Source organism: Chondrus crispus, genomic scaffold (genome assembly GCF_000350225.1).
Source record: "Chondrus crispus Stackhouse genomic scaffold, scaffold_95, whole genome shotgun sequence".
Classification (NCBI taxonomy): Eukaryota; Rhodophyta; class Florideophyceae; order Gigartinales; family Gigartinaceae; genus Chondrus; species Chondrus crispus.
Genome location: NW_005178839.1, coordinates 107,434 through 116,243, shown reverse-complemented (window position 1 = coordinate 116,243; position 8,810 = coordinate 107,434).

Genomic DNA, 8,810 nt, shown 5'->3' with positions numbered 1-8,810 from the left:
GCAGAAATGCCGATTTGTCGGTGGAACGCGAATACCACCGCAGAACTCAAGCCCTTTCTTCTCCGCTCACATCTTCAAAAATGTTCTTAAGGTCAACAGCTCGAATTCAAATCTGCAATAAAATGCACACACATTCGTGGGTGCATGTGTGGACACGGGTGCACAGAAGTCAGTCTGTGGCCTTTCTCAGGCAAAGGCGTACTGTCGAGAAAAACGTATTCCGTTCCGTTTACAAACCTCACCGTTCTCTTACAAGTTCGGAGATGGTGTCAAAACAAGTTTGGGAAGACTCAACGTAAGAATTCCTATTTCAGAAAGTTGTTTTATTCCATGTTCAATCGACGTGGTTGACGCAGATGTCCCTCTTCTGTTGGGCTTAGACTTTCTCGATCGGCACGGCTTGATAGCAGATAATGTAGAAAATGTGCTCATTAGCAAAGACGGAGGATGGAAGCTACCCATAACCAGAACGCATGGACATCTTTTCGTTCGATGGGATACTAAGAAAATTTTGTACAGTCGTATGGAACTAGAACGACTTCATCTCCATTTCTTTCATCCTTCTGCGCAAAAGCTACTTTCTCTATTGAAGCGTGGGACACCAGATAGGATACAGCCAGACACATCTCGTCTAATTCAAGAAATAGTTGACAAGTGTCAAGGATGCAAGCGATTCGGCACGAGGCCGTACAGATTTCGAGTTAGTCTTCCAAACGACGAGGTAATTTTTAACCATGAAGTTTCTATAGACTTGTTCTGGCTTTCCGGCAACCCTGTGCTCCATATTGTGGACACTCATACCGGATATCAGAATATTGGCTTGCCCAAGTCGTTGTCTGCGCAACACGTTTGGGACGCATTCTTAGAAGCATGGGTTACTGTCTACGTTGGCTATCCAAATCGCATTAGAGCAGACCAGGGATCCGTTTTCACGTCCAAGCTTTGGGGAGACGTCACCGCGCTTCACGGTATAAATCTACAGCTGTCTGGAGTGGAGAGTCATAACTCCATTGGGATCGGGGAGAGGTATCACGCCCCTATCAGAAGAATATTTCGAACTATTCGTTCACAATATCCCCGCTTAGATCCTGAAATATCGTTACGCTTGGCGGTCAAAGCAGCTAACGACACGTTAGGACCGAATGGGCAGGTGCCCTCGAAGCTGGTTTATGGCGTCGATCCGGCCTTTCCGGTGGTAAACGCCAGTCTACCTCAACAGAGAGAAAGAATGGCCGCACTTGAAACTGCTAGGCGCGAGATGGCAACAATAACTGCCGAACGACGAATTAGAGAAGCGCTTCGCGCAAAACTTCCACCTGCTACGCGGTATGATATCAAACCAGGAGACGATGTGTTAGTGTTTCGAGAAAAACCCGGTGAATGGCTGGGACCATACCGCGTTTCGAAGATATTTGAGAAGGAAGTATACCTGCACTATGAAGGGAAGGAGAAACATTTCCATCTTTCACAAGTAATTCCGATGCCACAGGTGCAAGGGGATAGAGAAATCAAGCGGCTTGTAGAGGGAATGGGCCAATTCCGCTCGAGTTGCGTTCCTGGCATCCTCGTCACTGAGGTTCTTCATCCATCTGACAAGAGGGCGACATCTGGAATGTTCGATGTGGCCAAAGCGAAGGAACTCGCAGGCCTTGCAGAAAGAGGAGTATACAGAGTTGTGTTCAAAGAAGATGTACCATCTGGAGCAAATATACTTGGGGGACGTTTCGTACTAGCAATCAAGAATGTCGAAACAAACGAGGAGTCTTACAAGGCACGTTTTGTTGTACAGGGCCATAGAGACACCGAAAAGAATATTTTAGTCCACAACAGCACTAATGTTCGCCAAAGTTCTATACGGCTACTCGTGGCTTTGGCAGCAATTTTTGGTTTCAACATTTGGTCGCAGGATGTGTCCCAGGCGTATCTGCAGAGCGCGGATAGACTCATGCGGGACGTATATGTCAGACCAACGAAAGAGTTCAATTTGTCCTCTGGTCAACTGCTGCAACTTTTAAAACCGTTGTACGGTCTCTCTGATTCAGGGGACTACTGGCATCATATCTTCTCAAATCATCTCAAGAACGACCTCCACATGTCCTCCACTACTGGAGATCTTTCCTTGTTCTTCAAAGTCGTACACGGGAAATTACATGGTATGACAGGGTCATATGTGGACGACACTGTAGGGGCCGGAGACGCCACGTTCGAGGATGATTCGAAGTTAACGTCGCAGAAATTTCAGTCAAAGAAAAGAGAGACGGGCAATATTCGCTTTGCAGGGATCCAAATTGACACTGCCCCAAATGGATACCTCATGCATCAAGAAAACTTCGCCAGGAAGATGGCATCTTTGTCGAAGGACAGTACGTTTTCGGGATTTAGATCTAAACATCACGAACTGGCTTGGATTACACACACAAGGCCTGATGTGGCCGCAGCAGTAAATCTCATGGCACAAGTAAGCGAGAAAGATTTCAACCCGTCACACGTAAAGGCAATCAACTGTATTATCGATCGCATTCGTGCGAAACCTAAGAGGGGCATACTTCAACATCGGCTTGATAAAGACAGTATCTCAGTCCGCGTCTTCACAGATTCTTCCTTCGCCAACACACCTTCGCTCCGGTCTCAACTCGGCTTCATAGTCTTCCTATGCGACAAGTTTGGACGTTGCAATATTTTGCACTTCTCTTCGTATAAAAGCAAGCATGTTACGAGATCTGTGATGGGGGCTGAAACGTTGGCGTTCGCGGATGGCTTCGACTTTGCGTACTTAATCAGACATGACTTGGAAAGAATGTTTGGAAAGAAACTGCCACTATCAATGTTCACTGATAGCGACAGTTTATTTAAAACAATCGTCAAGTCCACAACGACTACCGAAAAACGCCTTATGATTGACATCCAATCCGCGCGGGAATCTTATGCTTCCCAAGAAATAAGCGATGTTGGATGGATCAGATCTGAGGACAACCCCGCCGATGCACTCACCAAACCAGCTCCTTGTAGCGCCTTAGAACAAATCATGGAAACCGGAAGACTTGACGTGCCTGTGCAACAATGGATTGTGCGGACGCCAGTATCGAAGGATGTTCGCGCCTGATGGGCACAACTTCCATCTCAAGAAAACCCCCGAGTGTCAATTGTAAAGGCACACTCGCGGTGTGCAGCATTCATATGTTGCATTACAGAAGCCTTACACATGTATGACTGGTGTCTTCTGTACACTTACCTTCGTAGTTTACAGTGCTGCCGACTGTTGGCCTCGATTAATTCCGTCGGTCACATGAGTGCAACCGTACCAAAGGTCGCGACCGGTTCGTTGACCGTTAGTGAAACATTATCAGCAAGGTTCACGGCTATGTTTCGGTATATAGATATTGAGTCCTCTACCTCCTAGACGGATTGAGTCAAGAACGAATCAGTAAACAAGTGCATTTTATTGCTAACCTTGGCGGAGCTCTCCTGTGCGAGCGTCCGCGCTTTTCGTTCTCACCGACTCGCGTTTCTATTCAAGGAACGGCGTAGGCTCCCGAGCGCCTACTGTCAGAGTCAGCATTACAAGGAAGCTCAGAGGAGTTTTCCGACAACTTCTACCCCTTCTCTCAGAACTTCTATTTCATCATTTATCATACCGGGCGCGTGGAACAACGTTTTTTATAGGCTTAAAGTGGCCATTAGGGAGGCGACAGCGCGCAAACTTTCGTCATCAGAGGGGCGACGCCATTCTATTCCAACGATCACAGGGGCGACACTAAAAATGGTACATATTGAGATGGCGACAGCCTCCCAAAAAGCGTTATCAGGAGGGCGTCAAGACAACACAAGGGGCGACAATTCCGGATATACCCTGGAAATGGTGGACCACATGGCACATGACGGAAATAGGGGAGCGACAACGACAACGATAGGGGCTACAATTGCGCACTTTAGGACGACGCCTCGCGTAATACACAACAGGGGGGCGACAACTAAACCCAGTACAAATTAGATGGGCGACTTTATCCACGCCACGAACACATACATCGACACATAAACGACAACGACTTACTCAAAAAGCTGCTTCAGCTTGCAATCCGCGCTTACATGGCCCTCACAATGGCACAAGCTACACGAATATCTCTTTTTCTTTCTCGTGCTGGGCCCACGTTCAAACCATCTCTTCTTTCTCTTTCCTGTATTCTTCACAGGTCGCCGTCGAGGGGGCGCAAGCAAGTGCTTTCGGAACTTTCAAATGGTTACCTAATGCCACAAGCTTTTTGGCGGATAGAAAACCTGATCGATAGCCGCTTGCTCCGGCAACGGAAATCTCACATCCTTGTACTGCCCCTTCCAAGTAGAAGTCAGATGACGCGTGTCGATAAACATGTGCATGTTGGTAGAACCGTGTTTCTCGGCAATAACTGCCACTCCGTGTAGACAAGGGAAGCCGGTACCCTGCTGTGAATATGCGCAGCACAAAGGCGGAGTCTGGCTGCTTTCCGCGAAGGACACCATCCGCTGCGAAGACCCATTCGTGTAGCTTGTGACGGTAGCCTCCATTTGGTTCGTTCCGGCAACAAATTACACAGTTGACTGGTAAACACGTGCTCTCGTAATGAGCGAGGCAATGTGCTTCTCCACATACGGCGGGACTGGATCCTTCGATGTAAGAGCCACGGCTTGGCGTTTAAGGAATCCAGTCCGTTGCGTGAGTAGCACGTGCGAAAGCATCTTTTGGGTCTCGCAAGAGCGTATACGGTTTTTCAAATCCGCAGATATCTGAGCCTCGGCTCCTTGGGAGGTTGTCGTCAAATCCTGTAGTCCGCTCGGTGCTCGCTACAGTTCCGCTGCATCGAAACGACCGAGATAAGCCTTCATTTCTGGCGAGAACTGGCGCATCACATCCTCAAGAGCTTCCACTGTATGCGCGTGCACCGCTTGTTCGTAGAATCGCAATCCAATGGCCTTTGCAGCGCCAAGCTTAGGTTCCAAGTTCTTTCTCACATGCACGGGGTCAAGAAAGAATTTCCCCTTTTGAAACACTCGCGGTACGCCTTGTCTATTGACTTCTCCTGGTCCACGATTGTGGTGCGAGTTTCCACATCGAATCCATCAATCATTGCACACGCTTGGAACACCATCTTCCAGGAATCATAGCATTCCGGTCCAACAGAGTGGGCAAATACGAGCGGCGTGAGTTGATTATTGGCGTCATACGCCACTACATCAAATGTAGTCCCGTACGATTGCGGTCCCACCCTGTCGAAGTGCGCCGCGTCGGCAGCACAAGTCGTGCGAGCGGTGGCGCACATATGCGTTGCTACTGAAGGCGTGAAAATGAAACCAGCGTAGTAGTTTCCGCCATCGTCGATATCATCAAGCTCCACGACACCCACATCGAATAGGGCCTCCTGCGAGAAGGTTTTCGCCTTCTTACACTGCTCAAAGATATGCTTCGAGGCCCTGATTCGAGTCCGCTTCATCTCTATTCCGTCCATGGTGGCAATTTTGACTTCGTGACGGACTCCTCGTAGAAAGGCAGCATAACCTTCGAGAGCCGCCATATCGACGCCACGATATGTAGCCATCCTCTTTTGTAGCTCCAAGCGGACGGCTCGATAATGCGCAGGGGGTGGCTGTCTGGAGTACAGGCTTTTCGCCTTGACTAGAACTTGAATAACACGAGAGGAAACTCCGGGATGGATGTCAGCCTCATCGAAGATTGCACGTGCCACCTGGCGTGCCGTGTACGCTGGGGCCCAGTACTGACGAGCTCGAGTATGTATGTTTGGGCCAGTATCCTGCTCTGATCACTCATTCTGGTGCTCTAAGAATCGGTTGAGGTTCCAGAGGCTCGTTCTCGGCTGCCTGTCGAAGACGAATGTGGCGGCACATCCCTTAGTTCGGCACTTGGACACCACCCGTTTCACATTCTGCGAATGTTGACGCCATTTTATGTTCCATGGTGCGCCGTGTAGGCGCGAATGTACTGATCACATCTCCACCGTGTGTTCAGTTGCATGTAAAGCTCGGGATCCAAAGGTACACAGCTTCGAGGTCTCCAACTCTGCGCAGCAGCTGCTTCCATTTTCGAAGCAGCTTTGGCGCGATCCGTTGCCTTGCGCTTAGATCTTCGGCGTTGCTTCCGTCGTCTTGCCAAGGCGGCATCAGTAGTAATAGTTTCGGCAGTGGCGTCTGGGGTTGAAGGGGGGCTGGGGTCGTTGCATTCATCTTCGAACTCCCTCTCCGATCCGCAATAGAAATCGGGAATATAGGAGCCCATGTTGAAGTCGGCGCGCTGCAGGTCGTCGTCGTCCATGATAAAGTCGGGATCATGCAGCTCATCGTAACTACTGTTTGACAACCGGTCTGACTGAGCACCCACCTTGTCGAACTCATCGTCTCCCCTGTGTGCACCGCCTAGATCAAGCCCGTATCAGCACTGCCTGCCCTGCTCGAATGCGCATCCATCTCGGCATGCTGGAAGTTGCCACTCTTATGGTCACGAGCATCGGCTTCTTCCGCCTGCTTCTCTTGGTCGCGTTCAGAATTGTCCGATTGCTCGCACTCTTGCGGCGACTCACGGCGTTGGTCGTTCTGTGTTTCGTCCTTCGACTCCTTTTCCTGATGCTCCGGACGCCGCGACCCGGGACCCCTCGCTCCGTCAGCACTCGCACGCGCCGATCGCCGAGAGGACTCAGAACACTTTGAAGTGTTCCGAGTCCGCGAGTCTGTTCCATGAGTCCCATCGGTTTGCGGCGTTTCCCTCGCGGAGCAGTTTTCCTTTTCCCTTGCCGCCTTTTTTTGCTGGGCTCTTCTCATTTCCTTACGCTCCCTTTGGGCCTGGCGCTCTTGACGCCTGCACTCCTCCTCCCGGGCTTTTGCGGCATGTTATGAAGCCGCGAAAGAGGGACGGGCCGCTTCCGCCGCTTCATGTCTTTCCCGCTCCCGCATGTCTTCGTTGTTGACGAATACCTCCTGCGGTGAAGGATTGCGTGAGAAACGTACTGTCCACGGTATTAATGCGTCGTAGAAAACCGACGGAACGCCGGTCATTGCTGCATATCGAGCCGCATATTCAGCGTGCTCCAATGCCCTTGAAACAACCTGCATGTAGCGCGCTGGCGAAGGTTGCTCAATGTGGCGGACGCGGTTGGGATGCACAAGTAGGGCGAGGCATCGGTAGTTGCGCTGTCTAGAGCGGAAAGTGTGGTCGCCGTCTGGCATGCAGAATATGTCAAGAATGGGGGTCACGTCGCATTCAACTGCGCCGATGTGTCGAATGGCCTGACGGGTGTCTGATGGCATCTTTCGGCGATCCATGACATTATTTTTCAAGGAATGCCGCTGGTTAGGGCGGGTAGTGCTTCGCCTCGAAATGATATCTAGAAAGAAGGGGAGACGGGAGGCGACGGGAGGCGAGTTCAACAAATGCAGTGGCGAGATAAGCGCAGCGGGAAATAGGAGGGCGAATTTATGTGCTTTTGGGGCGACTTTGCCCACGAAGTTTTTAGAGGGGGCGATTTGGGAATCGTGTGGTCATTTTGGGGTGCGACAAAAAATAGTCCTCTGATGACGAAAATTTGCGCGCTGTCGCCCCCCTGATGACACATCCTCCCTTTTTTGTAAGGTACGGGGCTCTGCTAATGGGACTCCCCCAACATTTATTTATTACAAGTGTACAAGTGTACGGCGCCTGATGAAACTGATAAGGCTGAACACGTGTCGTGGACACTTTTCGCAGTACTTAGATTCTTTGGGATGCACGCATCGCGAGTCCTAGACGTTTCCGCGGAAAGAAAAAGGAAACAAAAAGAAAGGTTTCTATTGCAATTCCTGAAAAATATTGAATACATTACAGTATTGGGGTGCGACTACACAGTATAAACCTTTCGGGCGGGTTGGCGCCAAGACTTCGGTTCAACTTATGACCTGAACAGTACGCCACCCTGTGCTGTCACCATGGCCTGCGTATCATCACTCTTCTCAATCGCGCGCAAGTACAATTCCGTAGCGCGAACTGCATTCGCCTCGACTCCCTCCGCACCATCTACCTGCAGATTGGCGAGAAGCACCATGGCACCAACATCGTCGTGTTCCTCAATCGCATCCTCAAACAGTTTCACAGCGTGCGGTGCGTCCCGCACAACAACGTCTCTTCCATCCCTTACTAAGATTGCTAGGTCAAACATAGCGTCGCCATCATGAGCCTTCTCAATGGCGTTCTCGAACAACTCGGCAGCGCGAGCTGAATTTGCCTCGACCCCATCTGGGCCTTCCGTTAGCCTTTTGCCGAGGTTGACCATTGCGCCGCTTTGACCGTGCCCCCCTCAAAAGCTACCCTCCACCCTTCAAAGGTAGCTCGTACCTATCATCAGTTTACCAATAGAAGCCCCGGAGAGCATGAAACAGGACGAGAAGGCGGCCTCCGAGCAGAGCAGCGTCGCCAGTCGTCAGAATGCCAACAACGGCAACACCCTGTTCAGGCTGGGCAACCTAGCGAGGGACGGACGGGATGGAGTAGAAAAGGATGTGGCAGGCGGTGTGAAGCTGTACGAGGCCGCGGTCTTCCGTTGATTCCCTCGCAAGACGTACATGTACGCCCCTTGCTATTCTCGGTGTGCTTTTCACCCAACACGCGCTCTTATTCCCTGCCACATCTCTCAACCGACACCTTTCCTTTCTCCGGTTTCCCGACGCCTTTCTCTCCTCGCAAACCTATTCGCGCTCTCACAAAGGCCTCTTTTCGGCACCCCCGGCAACCTCGGAAACACCCATGGCGTTGCCATCACCTTTCTTACCGTAAGAAGAAAGAAGTGTATTATGGC